We start from the raw sequence: 17,169 nt of genomic DNA, 5'->3' as shown, positions 1-17,169 counted from the left end.
GGAAATTCACAAGCTTCTTCATAGTGACCTGTCTCAAATCCAACCATGCAGCATTCAAGAGCTAAAAGCAAATGTGGGTGTGTGTGTTGGGAGATGCCTATGGTATTTGAACCCCAGGATCCACACATTCAAACTATGCTAGCATTATCTAGTTTGGTCACTTTGATATTTCCCATTTCTATTAAAAATAACATTATCATTACCATAGATCTTTGTAGACATTACAGATTACTTCCTTGGGATAATTTCCTAGCAGAAGAACTCTGGGGGGAGTGTAGCCTTGTTTTTAAAGACCTTCATACAACTTAATAGACTGCCTTCAATATACTTCTCAGAACACCACACTATATGAAGGGGTTCTGTGTTCCAAAACCCCTGTCAATAACAGATATTGTACTAATCTTTTAAATATTTGGTGGTTACAAAGTCAAAAAGATATCTCATGGCTCCATACAATTTTTTACTTTTTATCATGTTAACATTTTTCACCTATTAGCTAGCCATTTTTATTTCTTCTTTTTCAAATTCAGAATTCATAACCTTTGCCCATTTTCTTTTTAAGTTAATTTATTTTAATTGGTATAATGATTGTCCATATTTATGTATGCAGTGTGATATTTTTCATTTTCCTTTTTTTTTTATTTTTTTTATTTTATTATTCATATGTGCATACAAGGCTTGGTTCATTTCTCCCTCCTGCCCCCACCCCCTCCCTTACCACCCACTCCACCCCCTCCCTCTCCCCCCCCACCCCCTCAATACCCAGCAGAAACTATTTTTCTAATAAGGTGTTTGACTTGTCTGATTGATTATAGAAACATTAAGGATCTGCCTTTTTATTTGTTTGACAAATATTTATTGAGAGTCTAGATGATGTCAGTAACTATTTTAGACTATATTTTGGAGATATAGCAGTGAACAAGGAAACCAAAATATTTATTCTCATGGAATTTATATTCTAGCAGACAGAGACAGAGAAAAAGGAATCTTTATACACCATTGGTGGGAATGTAAATTAGTGCAGCCACCATGGAAATCAGTATGGAGGTACCACAAAAAATAAAAAATAGAACTATAACATGATCCAGCTATACCACTCTTGGCCATATATCTGAAAGAAATGTAAATCAACATACAGTAGAGATACCTGAACACCCATGTACATTGCAGCACTATTCACAATAACCAAAATACAGAATCAGCTTAAGTGTCTAACAGCCAATGAATGAATTTTAAAAAGTGTGGTTCATATACACAACAGAGTATTGGTCAGCTGTGAAGAAGAATTAAATTGTGTTATTTGTAGGAAAATGGTTGGAACTGGAGATCATCATATTGAGAGAGATAAGCCAAGCTCAGAAAGAAAAATGTCACATGTAGATGTTTTCATCATATGCAAAATTTAGACATAATAAAATAATAATAAGACATGACTGTGAAAGAGGGACTACAGGTAAACCAGTGGAATGTGGTAGGGGAAAAGGGAGGGTAATGGGGAGGTAAGTACAACTGAATTACATTATTCAAATATATGAAAATTGCATAATGAAACCCTCTAAAAACCATTTAAAAGGGGAAAGAAGGAGGTGGGCTTAAGAAAGAGTAATAGAGGGGTGAATTTGATCGTAGTACATTAGATGCATGTGTGGAACCCCTTTATATGATATTTGTTAGGATGACAAAAAATTAGTAAGTAAAAAAGAGAAGATGAGGTCATAGAAGAGAAGCAATTCCTGGAGGTCAAATTGTCTCTCCAATGTGGTATTTACAGATACCTGCAGGGAAAAAAGGCACAAATGTGCCTTCTTATGAGAAGAACATTTCATTTCAGACAGAAGACATAATAAGTGCAAAGATCCTGAGGCAGAAATAAGCTGGGAATCTCAAGAAATAGAAAGCTAGTAAGAGATGAAAAATGAGGTAGGCAGGGGGCAGATCACATGTGATCACATAGACCACAGTAAGAAATCAGACTTGATTCTCAGTGCGATGGGAAGCCAACACAAGTTTTTCACAAGGAAGTTACAATATCCAATACAGGTTTTAAACAATTTCTCTGGATTCTATGAAGAAAACAGGTTACAGAGATCCAAGAGTAAAAGCAGAGGGACACTGGGAGACTGTTGGAGAGGGGGTACTGAGATGAGGAGCCCTGGGACAGGGAGTACCAATGTTCTACCTACACACACACACACACACACACACACACACACACACACACACGTGCAAACGCACACGCACAGATTAGAACTGCACTGCCTGGCCCTGGTTGAATGGGGCAGGCATTGTGGTGACCAGCACCATAAGGTAGTAAGTGTGCCTAGGACCCTGAGCTATTCTGACAAACAGACCTATGGAGAACATGTACCAAGAGCGAGAAATACATCCTTGTTGCCGTAAGCAAATGAGATTTTTATATTATTTACCTCTGTAGTGCAACCTAGGAAAATCCAACTACTAAAACCTAGTGTCATGGGAGAGGAAGAGAAATAAATGAATTTAGGATGGTGGGAGGTAAAGTCAACAGAGTAAGCCCTTGAGGTGTGTGAGAAATATCTTTTTGTTATATTATTTGCCTTTCATTCTTTTTGGCAGTATTGGGAATTGAACTCAGGGCCTAATACTTACTCAGTAGGCACTCTACCACTTGAACCAAACCCCCAGTCCTTTTTTGCTTTAGTTATTTTTGGATAGGTTCTCTCACTTTCTGCCCTGGAGCTGGCCTCAGATCACAATCCTCCTTACTATGCCTTCCAAATAGCTGAGATGTCAGGTTGCACCACTGTGCCCAACTTTCTTGTTGAGATGGGTGTCTTGCTAACTTTTTGCCAGTGCTGGCTTCAAATTGTGAACCTCCCAATCTCCACCTCCCAAGAAGCTGGGATTGCAGGCGAGAGATGCCATACCTACCTATCTTTCATATTTTTATGTAGTATTTTGGCATATGAAATTTTTAACATTTTATACTGACAAATGCATATAACTTTTATCATGTCTTTTGTATTTTCACTTTTAAAAACATTTTCCCACCAAGACATGACAAAAGGGAAAAGATTCACCTATATTTTCCACATAACACTAAATGCATCCGAATTTTTTATGTAAACTGTGTGATACAGTTCAAATTTCTCATCCCAGATAGTTAAGTGATCATTCCACCATCAGAGATTCAATAAATGCTTCCTTCTCCACCATCATGACATACCAGCTTCTCACACATACTTTGATATGTTTGCAAGCTTTATGATTTGTTCTATTGATATATCTCCAATTCTTTTACAAACATTGTTTGATTCATTGTAACTCCATTGTAAGCTTTTATGTCAGGCAGATTTACTTCTCTTTCCCCATTATTTTTATTTTTCCAATTTCCCTTGGCTGTATTCACCCACTTGCTCTTCCTATTGTATATTTCCTATTGAATTTTTCCTGATAGTGTATCTTTTTTTAATAAATCTCCACAAAAAGATTATGAGAGTCATACCCTTTTTATAATGCCTGGTGATACTCATTCTGATAGTTTGGTGTACATTCTTCTAGCTATTCCAATGGCTATATAAATATATAAAACAATTAAAACCTCAGAGTTGGCATTAAAATGCTTTTCAGTTGAAATGGTTAGAAAATCCAATAAAGCTGACTTACAAAATAAGAAATGAAATTTATCAACTCATGTAATTAAAAACATTTGATCCAGATGGCTGAAAGCATGATTTGTTCCAGGAATCCAAATTTTCTCATCAGACCACCTCTCTTAACTTCCCATCAGGTGTACTTCCTGTGGGGCATCAGAAGCCTCAAGTACAAATACTTGACAGTTGCTCCTAATCTTTAAGTATCCCAGTTGCCATATCTGTCTCATATTAACTGCTATGAGCACATATCTGCATCTTTCCCTGAGGAATTACCCTCAGCTAAAGGATCCGCTTTTCCTAGGAATGCCTAGAAAATCACATCTCCACCTGTTGGGGTGGTTCATAGTCAATGAAAGACTGACATGATCTGCAAAAAAACTAATCCCTTGCCAAGAGGCAGATCTAGGCCCATGGTATAAGGATATCCCAGAGTTTTCCTAAGAGTCATATCAAAGCTACACTTCAGCTGAAATGACATCTTGGTTAGCCCTGTTCTCCTTCATTTATTTACTCCCTTACAGGTTTCTTCTATGAACATTCCCTCAGGAAATATTTTCCCAAATTCCATACCATTGAGGGACTAAGACAACGCTTTCCAAAAGTCCAAATAGAAGTTCTGTAATGATATCAATAATAATTATGTAATACATTAAAGTGCTCCAGATTCCCCTAATCTGTCACAAAAAGAAATGAGGAGTAATAGATATTTTACAAGAACCTACTTCTACAAGTTCCATGATAACAGTGAATGGAATATTTTCGTTACTACATATTCTCCCTCATTTTCCCCCACTCTGGCTCAGCCTCTACTACTTTGTACACACCCCAGGAAATATTCGAAAATAGTACACATACCCTTATCCCACAATTATTTCAAAAGATATTTAATTATAGGAAACAACAATATTATCAGCATGCACTGGAACACAGTTCCCTGTGCTTTCAGGAGTCCTGATCTGTGGCTGTCTCCCTTCATTATAATATGTTCTTACATCATCTGCCATCTGCAATTGCAGAAACTACCCTGGCTAGGCTGAATGATTGCTAATTATCAAAGAGTGTATCCCAGCTGTGTTACTTAGAAGCCAGTGAGGCACACAGCCTCTTTGAGATCCCTTCTACAAGAACCTATAATAATGAGCAGATGAAAGAAAACAAGTCAGAGTGTTATTTTAATGAAGTAAGACACAAATTGTTGGCAGAAAGGAAGGACACACCAGGGATCCCCAGTCTAGCTGAGGAAGTAAGACTAACCACTAAGGAATCATTATAAGCAAGGTAAGAAAAGTGGAATACAGGGCTGAATTATGTGGCTCTAACAGAGATTGTGGATTTCAGAGACAAGAAAGAGATAGGAGCTAGAACAGAGAAAGCTGACCATAGAAACCCTCAAAATGGATCTTTAAAGGAAGTGAGCTAACAAGCTACTCACTGCAGATGCAAAAAAAACATGTTCAGACTATGCCAGATTCATTCCCTCCTGAGCCAATAATCACTCTTGCTGACAATGCATCTGGGGTTCAGCCCCTGAGATGAAACTTGAGATCAGGACTAAGAATGAGTGCAGTGTAACTAGGTAAGTGTAAAGAGTCTTTTACCAAAAGTCCACAGATCTGAGTGCCAGTCCTTACACTAACACGAAGTTCAGGACAGCAGAACATGAGGGCCAGTGACAAAAACAACCAAGTTCATTCCCCACAGAAACTCAGTTGAGCTTTTAAAATAACAAGTCTTAGGAGTTGCCATGAAATAATAGGTTTGCTTTCATTCTCCGACATGTGTGGTGAAGATGAGATAATGAGCCTTTTCTGAAGTGCCTTCCCCCTGGCAGACCTGGCTTTTCCCAGGAGCCCTGGGGGCTGTCCCAGTTGCTCATTCCTGACCCAGGGAAAACAAAGAGCCCACTGCATAGCTCCCACAGAACCATTCCCTCATGCATATTAAATACCGGCCGGTTTCCTTAGTAAGGAGAAAATCTAAAACTAGCCAACTACATTCATCTATCTGAAAAATCTTAGGGGCTTACTACAAAATGTTTTATCAATCTTATATTAGGTTTGAATTCAAACCCAAGATGAGTCCACCTGGACTATTTCACCAGGTATTTAAGACATATCTATTCCCTGGAAACCCTGGGAGATACTGGCCCTAAAGTAAGGTCCATGCAGTACAGGGAAGGTGTACTGGGAAGAAAATGTGGCCTTTTCTGTGGGAATTATTATCTCAAGGTACTGTGACCAGCCTGGGATTTTGGCTCTCACATAAAATGCACAAGTAAGACTGGATCAAATTTTTTTTAAACTTACAGCTTTAATTTGGGGGTTTTTCCTTACAGTACATAAAAATATTTGAACATATAGATAGTTTTATAAGGTGACTGGTAGTAGGCTAAGAGATTAGACAGGATATTTCCCAATAAATTAATATATTTGCTCTACTGATGCTAGGAGGGAGACAACATATGTGTTATAGCTCTGTATTTGGAATAAAGTCATTGGATTACACTCCAGTAATATGAACTTGAACAATTTATTTAGCTACTCTAACTCCTATTCTCCTCCTGAACAAAATTACATCATTTTATAGAGTCATAAGATTGTATAAGATAATGTATGCCAAATGTAAAATCATTATTGGCACAGAGTAGATGTTCAAATAATGTCTACCAGTGTTTAGGGAAGCAATGCAGCCAATTAGTTCAAATGTGGTCAGTTGAAAAATGGGAGAATTTAAATATCTTTTCCTTTTAGCTGTAAAAATTCAAGTAAAATATGTAATATTTCTAATCCTTAATTTCCTCATTTGTAAAATAAACATAAATATTCCTATCCCCTAATGTTAATTTCAAGTTGAAAGGAAATAATACATTTAAAGCATTTAACATGCACCTAACTCAGAGCAAACGTTCAGTAAATGTGTAATAATATTTTGAGTCATTGATTTCATTAAAGTAAGGAAAGTTAACTTTTTGAGTTCCTTCACTATCTCTGAGGGATTCAACCTTTAGAAGAAAGAAAGAGTTTGAGCTTAGTCACAAGTTAAAGTAGGAAGTTTAGGAACCATCACTTCTCTGATGGGCTCTCCTTAGATATTGTTTCTCTTTTCCTATGCCACCCAGAGTTATCATATTTTCTATGTTGCATAGTATAATCAAAGCACGATTCAGGTAATAATGACAACCCATCTTGAGTCTTTCCTAAAATGCAAAAAGCAAAATGGAAACCTTTGCTTTCCGTTTTGCAATCTGTTCTAGGTCCAGGGAGGCTGTTGCTTCCTTATCCTCTGGGCTTCAACCAAGCTGTTGTAGCTCCAAACCTCCTCTTACGTAACATCATACAAAACTGGGCATCACCAGCCTGATTCTGGTGGTTTTCCTTCTGTAAAACATCTTGGAAATATCTTGGAAAAAACCCTTCTGATAAGTAAGCTAACTCTACCACATTCTATAAAAATCCATTCTAATTTCTCAAAAAAAATATTTCTGGGGAAAATTGAGTCTCTACCTAGATAAGAAATTTTCTCAAACACATACCAAAAAGAGATAGGTTCAACTAAGTCTGTCTTCACCCATAAATAAGGAAGGAAAAGAAACAATATGGCTATTAAAATAAACCTCTAAAATCAATCTTAATCCTCCTCACATATGAATTATGTTAGAGAGGCGCTTTGATTTGAAAAGTTTGAGAGCTGGGGACATGGTAGAGTATCTTGCCTAACCAGCATGAAACCCTGAGTTCAAACCCCAGTACCATAAAAAAAAAAAAAAAAAAAACACAGTTTGAGGCTTAGATCTGTAAAAGAGCAATTCTCATCCCAAACTCATACCAAGATGATGTGGTAGAAAGAGCTCAGTGTTTGGAGTTAGAAAGTAGTGGGTTCAGATGTTAATTATGTTCCATTCTAGGTGGGTAGGGAGCTGGGCAGTTTCCCTAAATGCTCTAAGCTTCACTTTGTTCATCTATATGATGGGCATGTCTTTCACCAACTTGCAGTACTGGAGGAAGGATGTGTGTGGCTGCATCTGAACCCCAACAATCTTCCACTAAGTCTCTGGTCAGATGCTTTGAAGAATTTAGTCCTTTGTTGGAAGGAACACCCACAAACTAACCCTGAGATAGACAGGAAATGGACTTTGACAGTTTTAGATGCTGAAAAAGGAGCTGAAATTAGACAAATTCCTTCATGGTTTGAAAGTGAGAAGGGTCTAAGTAACTGCAAAGAGGTTTCTTTGATTCCACAAGTTACGAAGATGCAGTAAAATGTAGTAAATCAAACAAAACAAAATTATAGCAAGGAGCACAGAATTTGCCAGCAACCAATTCTTCCTTCTCCTCTCAATAAGCTTAGACAAATTAATCTGCAAGAGGTTTAAATTGCTCCTTGGTAAAAATAGATAATAACAACTCCTTAAAGGGTTATTTTCTGAACTAAATAAGATAATATATGCAAAGTACTCAAAATCTGTATCAGAATGGATAAGTTAAATATGCTATGAGCATACCAAGGAAGATCATAATAAAATCACAAATCATAAACTAGAGTACCCTACAGTACATAGACAAATCACAAAAAATATGGTCAGCGTGGAAAAACAAATAAAATGGGATTTGTATCACAACACTGCAAATGTAAATGTTAAAGTACACCCAAACAACTATATATTTAAATATGTACATATTAATAGATGAATATGGAAGGATATATATTTTGGATACACTAGAGTGAGTACCCATGAGGATAGGGGAAGGAAAGGGATTGGGATAGCAGAGAAAACAATCAAATGCCATGATCAGTGATGATTATTATCAGGAACTGAGAATTTACAATGCAAAGCCCCATAATATTATGCTTAAGTAACTACAGCTCATTTGAATAGTGCCTGTCTGCTTTTTATGTACTCAGTAATTACTAGCTAAAATATGTGTCTCCAATCCTTTGTTGCTATAGCAAATAGATTTTCTGGTTGTGCAGATGGAAAGGAATTTCTTAGTAATGTAATTTTGATATTCATAGATTTGGTTAGAGATTCAGGGAATCTGAATTAACAAATTCCAACTTAAGGAAAAGCCATGGGCCGGTGGCTTACACTCATAATCCTAGCTACTTGTGAGGCTGAATGCAGGAGGATTTGCCCAGGCAGGAAGTTTGTGAGATCTGATTTCAACCATAGCTAGGAACAGTGGCACGTGCCGCTCATCCTAAGGTATACAAGAGGCTGAGATCAGAAGGCTCGCAGTTCCAGACACAGCCTGAGCAAAAAAGTTTGTGAGGCCTCATCTCAGTGGATGAGTGGGGTGGTGACATGCACCATCCCAGCAATGTCAGGAAGCATGAAATGTAAGAATCACAGTCCAGGCTGGCCTGGGCCAAAAGCAAGACCCTATATCCAAATTGATGGGAACAAAAGGGCTGGAAGTATGGCTAAAACGGGAGAGTCCTGCCTAACAAGCACAAAGCCCTGAATTCAAACCCCAGTACCACAGAAAAAGAAAAAAAAAACAAGAAGCCAGGCAAAAGGTTCAAGGGGAGAAGTATAATAATGGAATGTGGAGTCTTGGAGTGTGGACCCTTGCTCCTCAACAAGAGAGGTCAACACATGGTTTTAAGTCTGGTCTCAGTTTCTCATCCACAAATAATAGATTAATGTCACTTGTCCAACAGAATTGCTACAGGAATCTATAAAATTCAGAAATCTATTATATTCAGAATGTTCTAGAAAAGTAGAGATGCCTTTGAAGAAAGGAGATATGGATGTGGACTTCCAGGCAAAAGCTTCCCTTAAGTGTTGGGCACTTTGAATAGGATCCCAGATGCACCTGGGAAATGGTCACTGGCAAGCATATGTTACAATGATGTGACTCCGTTCTATGCCATATGACAACAGGAAATTTTATGAAATGCAGAAATTGTCATGACTCAAATGTAAAACAAACTAAATGTAATTATTTTTAGCAATTTGTTAAAATACCAAAATAAGATCACTTGATTTCAAAGGTTTCTACTAGAAGCAACAGAAATATAACAACATATCTTTCTCTACATCTCTAATTACACTAGTTAGTCATTTAGTGTATTTCATGTATGCAATCATCATACTGAAACATAGTTACTATTTTTATAAACAATCCATAGACAAAATACAAAAGACTTAACTAAAAGATAGGCATTGTTATGTGAAGGGAATAAAAGAATGACTTTTTTAATGAGATGTTGAAACTATTTCAGGAAAGGGGGAAAGATATAGAAGAATGATGGAGGGGATGAATTCAACTGTGATATATTATAAGAACATTGTAAAAGTCACAGTGTACCCTCAGTACAACAATAATATAATAAAAAAAGAAAAACAGACTTTTTAAGGGGTAGGAAAGCAAAGAAAAAAACAAATAGGGGAATGATTTTGAATCTTGCTTAGTGAGAGTTCAAACTTATTCAATTATTAAAATATATGTATATATACTTATAGATATGAAGAGAGAGATACAGAGAGAAAAACAAAAATATTATTTAAGAGATACGGACAGCAATGCAACAAAGTACATGCAAGTGAATGGGTTATCTTTCAGAAGAGGAAATGGATGGTAATAAAGCAAAAACAATAGTAACTAACATTATTTACCTCTTTGTGTATGTTGAGCACTTCTATATACCTATTACAAGGTATTAAATGATGTAATAGTCAAAAGAACCCTATGATACAGGCATACTCTTTCAACATTATGAATAAGAAATAGAGGCACAAAAGGTTCAAAAACTTGCTCAAAGTTACACAACTAACAGACCAAAAGAGCACAAATTTGAACATATTTATAATCAAGGTGTTACAAATGGTGTAAATTTTTATAATGCAATATGTTGAAGATGATGGAGTGGTAAAGACTAAAGCAGAGAGAACAACTTTTACTTATTAATTATTAATACTTATTAATTACTATACAACTAGGCAATTTTTACTGTCTGCAAAAATAATCATATAGTAATAAGAAAAATATCATTGTATACTGTAAGGGAATAATCAACGACAAGAAAAGGTTGATTACCTTCCAATTTTGGAAAGAGTTTCATAAAAAGAAGAAATTAAATTCATGTGAGTGTCTGGAAGTGATGAACCTAAGTTCAGTGTGTAGAAGTTACTGAGAGAAAGCACACAAGTCCAAAAAGAGAAGTGACAAGGGAAACTCTACATTTATGGAGGCTTATACTGACAAATGACCACATGATCAGTATGCCATAGAGGAGGCGCCAGTCTGAGATGAGATTGGAGCCTGTTTTCTTGGTTCCTTCAAAACTTGAGATCACATGTCTCTTATCTTCACAGAAATTTCTAAAATATAAACAAGAATTAATTCATACCAGAAACACCAGCTCAAGGCTCAGCTCCATAAATTCAGGAAATGCCCAAGGACAATCACCCTTGTTCAGAATTGCTAAAAAAGAAGGAGAAAAACCCTGTAAATAGATCCAGATTTGCAAACAATTTCTACCATAGAAAAAAAGAATCCATCCTTTAATTCTGGCTTTTTTTTTAACCTCATTCTCATCCCCCCCTCTTCATGGTGTTTCTCAGTTCTTTCCTTGTCATTTTCATGAAGAACTGGGGGGTGATTATTCTCATCCAAGTGGATGTCCAAGTCCACACCACAATGTACTTCTTCTTGAGCCATCTCTCCTTCTTAGATGCCTGTTAAACCTCAGTCATCACCCCTCAGATCCTGGCCACAATGTCCTCCAGTAAAACAGTCATTTCCAAAGCCACTGTGCTGCCCAGTTCATCTTCTTCTTCACCATCTGTGCAGGTACAGAGTTTTTCCTGCTGGCTGTGATGGCCTATAACTGCTATGCTGCTGTTAGTGACCCACTGCTCTACACTGTGATCATGAGTCCCAAAATCTGCTGGATTTTGGTGGTGAGAGCCTAGTCTGTGAGATTCTGCATACCACAAGCACCTTCTCCCTCTCTGCGAGGATAATAAAATCAACTTCTTCTTCTTCTGTGACCTCCCACCCCTGCTGATGCTTGCCTGCACTGACACAATGAACACTGAGATTTTCATTGTCTTCTTTGCAAACTTTGTTATCTTGGCCAAGACCTTGGTCATCCTGATTTCCTATCTGTTCATCATCAAGATGGTATTGAGAATGAAATCTTCATGTGGCAGGGCCAAGACTTTTTCCACATGTGTCTTCCACCTCACTGCTGTGGCCTTTTTCTTTGGGACCCTCACCTTCATGTATAGATGGAGTGGTTCAGGTAAATCCCTCGAAGAAGACAAGGTTGTGTCTGTCTTCTACACAGTGGTCATCCCCATGCTGAACCCTCTCTGATCTACAGCCTGAGAAACAAGGATGTGAAAGCTGCCTTCAGAAAGGTCACTGGTAGATTCCAGGTGTCCTAGGGTATGTAGATCTGAGAGAGTCATCTCTCAATGTTTTCCCTACATCAATACATTCTAATAGGCACCAGCACTATGGCATACTGTATCCATGCACAGAAAGAAGACAGACAAGTACCACCAGGCATATGATAAGAGCTACAATATGGTGAACTTTGTATCCAACAGTTCTATAGTACTTTTCCCTTATCACCATCTCCCACATTCAGTCTATTCCTTGGCACTCAGCTGTCTCCTGCTGTTCTCTGATGTCATCACTTATAGAATCTGAGGGCCAAAGGTTTTAAGTTACTTCACCTGATCCCAAGGCCTGCCACCTTTACCTCTTGTCTTTGCTGTAATCAACATTATAATGTTCTCTGTGTCAAAGATTACATCTGAGGATCCCTATGAATTGAGCTAATTGACCATTTTTTCCATTTAAATATGTGGCTACCTCAATTACCATTGAGTGTCGTATATTACATGCTTCCCCTTTCACCAGTACAGTATCTCCCTTCTTACTCAGGCCAGAAAAAGAGAACTTATAAGTTGCCTGGCCAATTGATAAGTCACTAGATTTGCAGTTCCTGCTTGAATTACGTAGCTATCATCAAGATGAACTAAGCTACCATAGTTTTGGAAAGGTCCCATATAGGCCCACTTCTAGGTTCTGAAGGATGCATTTCTTCTCCCCTCACTTTACTGCCTACCTCACTAGCAGCTCTCATTTACCAAACATCCTGTTTCTCAGTTTAACAATGACAGGTATAGACAGCTGAACCGTACATTGCCTTCCCTACAAAGAGGTGATTCGAGGGAAATTAACCATAACTTCTCCTACAAGACTCTTGAGAGCAGTCTTTGTTTCCTTCATTGCTAAGTCAAAAGTCTATATCAGATGAACTCTCAGTAATGGCTTTTAGATGAATTGTGTTACTTGTATGATCCTTTGAGTTTAATGGCAATATTTTAGTGCAAATGGGGAATATATGGTTAAATCTAAAACTTCCACTTTGCAATTTAGAAATCATTTCCTCATGTTTCATAGAATATTCAGAGTACACAGCAATAGACAAAGCATAGAGTCAGGATGAATCTAAGTCTTGATTTTGCCACTCATTCCTTATGAGACTTAAGTGAATTATTTAATTTCTCAGGACTAAAAAACCATAACAATTTCTAATACAAAAGACAATGCAAAAAGTGAATAAGATTATGAATTCAAAATCTCCTAGCATAAATCATGCATTCAATATAGATTGTTTTCCTTCTTTTCCTTAATGTCTGATGTTTAATCTGGTCCCTTGCCAAAAATGAAAAAAGCTCATGAACCACAGGTGATGAAATGCAATGGGCTGAGGGAGAAATTTTACTCAATTCTTTGCACCAAGATATAAAACCCTTGCATGTTTAACTGGGTGTGCATTTATTTGCATCTCACATAGTCAAAGACAGTTAAATGATGTCTTTTTTATTGAATATATTATTTTACAGATAAGAAAATGGTGGATTAGAAGCACCCAGTACTTTCTTGAGCCTCCAGGAATCTGAAACAATACATTGGGTTCATGACTACAGGCAGAGTTGGGTGGGCAACAGTAAACAGTAGACAAACCAACAGAAATAAATAAATATTGAACTTTAGATTTATTATTGTAGCAAAGGACTCAAACATAAAGCACTGTAAAATGGGAAGGAAGAGGGAGAATCCCTGCAATAGTGCTTCAAGTAAAGAAGAAAATAAAAGCCTCCTTGTGAGGCTGTCCCACAAGCATATAAGCTAGCACTCTGAAAAAACACGTTTAATGTTTAAGGCTGAAGTTGTGCATCCTATGCAGCAGGCGGAGGACAGGGAGTGAGCCCCCAAGTTACTTACTGGTACATCTCAGGAGGGACCTTACAAATAAACCTCTCAACAGGGGAGAACAGAAAAGCCTGCACTGTTTTATCTCCAAAGCCCCCTCATTGGCTAAGCAAGCAATCACCACAGAGAATCAGTATGGACACAGGTAACTCACTGCAACTTAAACTTAGACTTAGGAAAACAGACAGAACTACTTGGACAGGAAGTGCTAACCACCTTCCAGGAATCATGACATTCAGCAGAGGAGAAACACTAGCTGTACTATGCCTCAGAGAGGAACTGCAAACCACACTATGCCAGACAGGGAAACCACTGACAAACACATAGGGAGTGGGCTCATCCCTAACTCCTGGGGCCTCTCTGAAGGGACTCAACCTAAAAATAGCACTTTCTGGTCTAACCTGTTGGACTTCAAACAGCCCAGGAAATAGGAGCAAGAATTGACAGATGGGATTGAATCAAATTTAAAAATTTCTGCATGATTAAAAACACTTTTACCAAAATAAACAGACTAGTTACAGAATGGGAGGAAATCTTCACCAGTTATTAAGTGAATAAATGAGTAATATCCAGAATATACAAAGAGCACAAAAAAAATAAATAATAAAGGAATAAATGGTCAAATCAACTGAACATACAGTTCTCAGAAGAATACAAATGGTTAATAAATACATGAAGAAATGTTCAGCATCCTTAGACATAAAAGAAATGAAAATCAAAACTACACTAATATTCTATCTCAACCTACTCAGAATGGCTCTCACCAAGAAAACAAATAGCAACAAATGCAGGTGAGAATGTGGAGAAAAAGGAACCCTCATACACTATGGGATGAGCGTAAACTAGTGCAACCACTGTGGAAATCAGTATGGAAATTCTTCAAAAATCCATAATCACACTCACCTTACGACTCTGCTATACCACTCTTGGGCATATATACAAAGGAATATAAATTGGTCTACAAGACAGAGACCTACTTACTCATATTTACTGCAGCTCTGTTCACAACACAGAAACTGTAGAATCAGCCAAAAGCCCAACAACCAAACAGTGATAAAGAAAATTAGATGATAAATAGAGAAAGACAGAGAAACATACTGTGGAGTATTACTCAGCTATAGAGAAAAATCAAATGATGTCATTTGCAAGAAAATAGAGCTGGAGATCAATATGTTAAGCAAGATAAACCAAGCTCAAAAAACGAAATACATTGTTTTCACTCATTTGTGAAACTTAGACCTAAAATATTGATGATTATTATGACAATAATCATTGGATGTGAATGTAAAAGGACTGCCTAAGGTGGGTGGAAATCAGCTGAAGGAAGGAGGGTGAAAAAAAGATACTGAAGGGTGAAGAGAACCAAAGTACATTTCAGCATAATGAAAGTGACAAACGCTGCTTGAAAAAGGGGAGAGGAGGAAGGAAGAGGGGGATATGGGAGTACGATAGAGGGGTGAACTTGTTCAAAGTACATTTTATATATCTATGGAATTATCACAAAGACGCCTCCTCATATTGTTAATGTATGCTAATTCAAAAATAAAATATTTTTTAAAGAGTAGGGAAAAAAGCAAGATGGTCGATAGCTGACAGACCCTGGGACCTTGAACCGCACGATTTTAAACAATTACTCCAGATTTCTGTGGCAGCAAGGATAGGGTAATACTGCTTTTCTCTGCCAACTGAGACAGCACCAACACAGAGAGGCCACATAATGTTTTTGACTGACCCTTAAACTAACTTTTTAAAGAGCATAACAGCCCAGTGCAGGGTCAGACAGCTGCTGCAGGCCCACCTGTCTGCCAGCTGGGAACGGCTGACAGCAGGGTCAGAGAGACCAGCCAATTCATCACTTTTTTTTTTTCTTTTTCTCTCTTAATTCCCTCCCATCTGAGTCAGTAAAGCTACAACAAAATGCAGAGAACAGCAGAGACCTGCAAGCATCTGGGATTACCTGGATGCGCCATAAAACATGTGGACACAGAACCTCTGACTGCCACTGACCTGCACAGATCTCTCTGTCTTAGTGTGTCTGCAACCTTAATAATGCAACAATAAGGAAACACAGAGAACCACAGAACGGAGCTGCTGCAAGCATCTGGGAAGACTGGGACCTGCCAAACATAAGCAGACAAAAAAACCTCTATCTGCTGCCTGCCTTCTCTGCCCTGTAGCTGACCTGTTTTCAACCAAGCAAATTTGCTAACCCACCAGGTGAGCTCAACACACTGTTTAGGAGGCAACCTCATATTCTAAAACAGTTGGGGAGCCGATTACCCCCCTCTGGACAAAACTGGTGGCCAAACACACAGAGGGAATATTTCCCCTCTGCCTGGCCAGGAGGGGTAGAAAAGCAGAGCTGAAAAAGTGTGTGGGTGAGGCAATTCAGCAGCTGCTATGGGGAAAGCCAGGCACTGCACCACCTTGGAGAAACTGGGAGCAAGCTGAAACTGACAGTCTCACCAAGAGAAAAGTTCATTTCTATCTCACAGGTTTGCCCTGTGAGTGGAAGGGTCAATCATTCACCAACCCCTCATGGGACTTCTGAGAATATGCTTGCTCTAGAGGCCCCACTGCACTAAGGAAGCCCGGGATCAAACACCCAGAGCTGAGCGCACCAAAAGCTGTCTGACAGGGAAGAGCAACACTCATTGCCATGCAACCCAACATAGCAACCTTAAGAAAGGATGGTTTTGGTCAAAGCCCATATAGAAAAACTAAAGGCATCACCACCTCAACCAGAGCAGAGGAAAGAGCCCTGAACATTCATTGAGCTTATTGGGCTTTACTTTTATTTTATTTTTTTGTATTTTTTTTATTTTTAATTTTAACTTTTATTCTCTTCATTTTTTCTTCCATCTTATTGTTACCTAACTCCCTTCTCCATTCTGTCTTAATACTAACTCACTCAGCCATCTATTGCCCCACTTTCTGTACCCCAATTTTTCCTTTCTCATCCCTTTCTATCTTCTGCTCCTTTTCCCCCTCCTCACTTTCCTCTCCTCTCCTTCCCTCTCCCCTCACTACCTTGACCTCCTCAAAATACACCACCCACTGAATAGTCTATTATACCAACTTTACACATTACCCCATCCTGTCTATCCCTCAGCAACCCTGACAATAGCACTCTCTTCTACAGAACTACAGAACTATATGTCAACACACACAAGGGGCTTAGTACCCTAGAAATCCCATGCCTCACACCCCTCCCCCTCACCCCATCTCTCCTCTTGCCCCTTGCTCCAGTGCCAGTTCTTTCAATATCTAAGTATCCACCTCTACCCAAACAATCA

At 38.2% G+C, this 17,169-nt stretch overlaps 1 long non-coding RNA gene and 1 pseudogene across 3 annotated transcripts in view; one reads left to right on the top strand and one right to left on the bottom strand.

Moving 5' to 3' along the window:
* The window catches only part of LOC141421776 (uncharacterized), a 246,843-nt gene that overhangs the window by 15,837 nt on the left and 213,837 nt on the right, over positions 1–17,169 (bottom strand). The window contains exon 3 of one of the 3 annotated variants that reach the window (XR_012446486.1): positions 10,989–11,062. The exons of the other annotated variants lie outside the window; for them this stretch is intronic. This is a non-coding gene — a long non-coding RNA (uncharacterized lncRNA). The remainder of the gene's footprint in view (positions 1–10,988; positions 11,063–17,169) is intronic. 3 annotated transcript variants of the gene reach the window in all.
* On the top strand, positions 11,183–12,030 carry LOC109680241 (olfactory receptor 9I1-like; annotated as a pseudogene).

Source organism: Castor canadensis, chromosome 1 (genome assembly GCF_047511655.1).
Source record: "Castor canadensis chromosome 1, mCasCan1.hap1v2, whole genome shotgun sequence".
In the NCBI taxonomy this organism is placed as follows: Eukaryota; Metazoa; Chordata; class Mammalia; order Rodentia; family Castoridae; genus Castor; species Castor canadensis.
The sequence above is the reverse complement of the archived record's forward strand: the minus strand, read 5'-3'. Positions and strand labels throughout refer to the sequence as shown.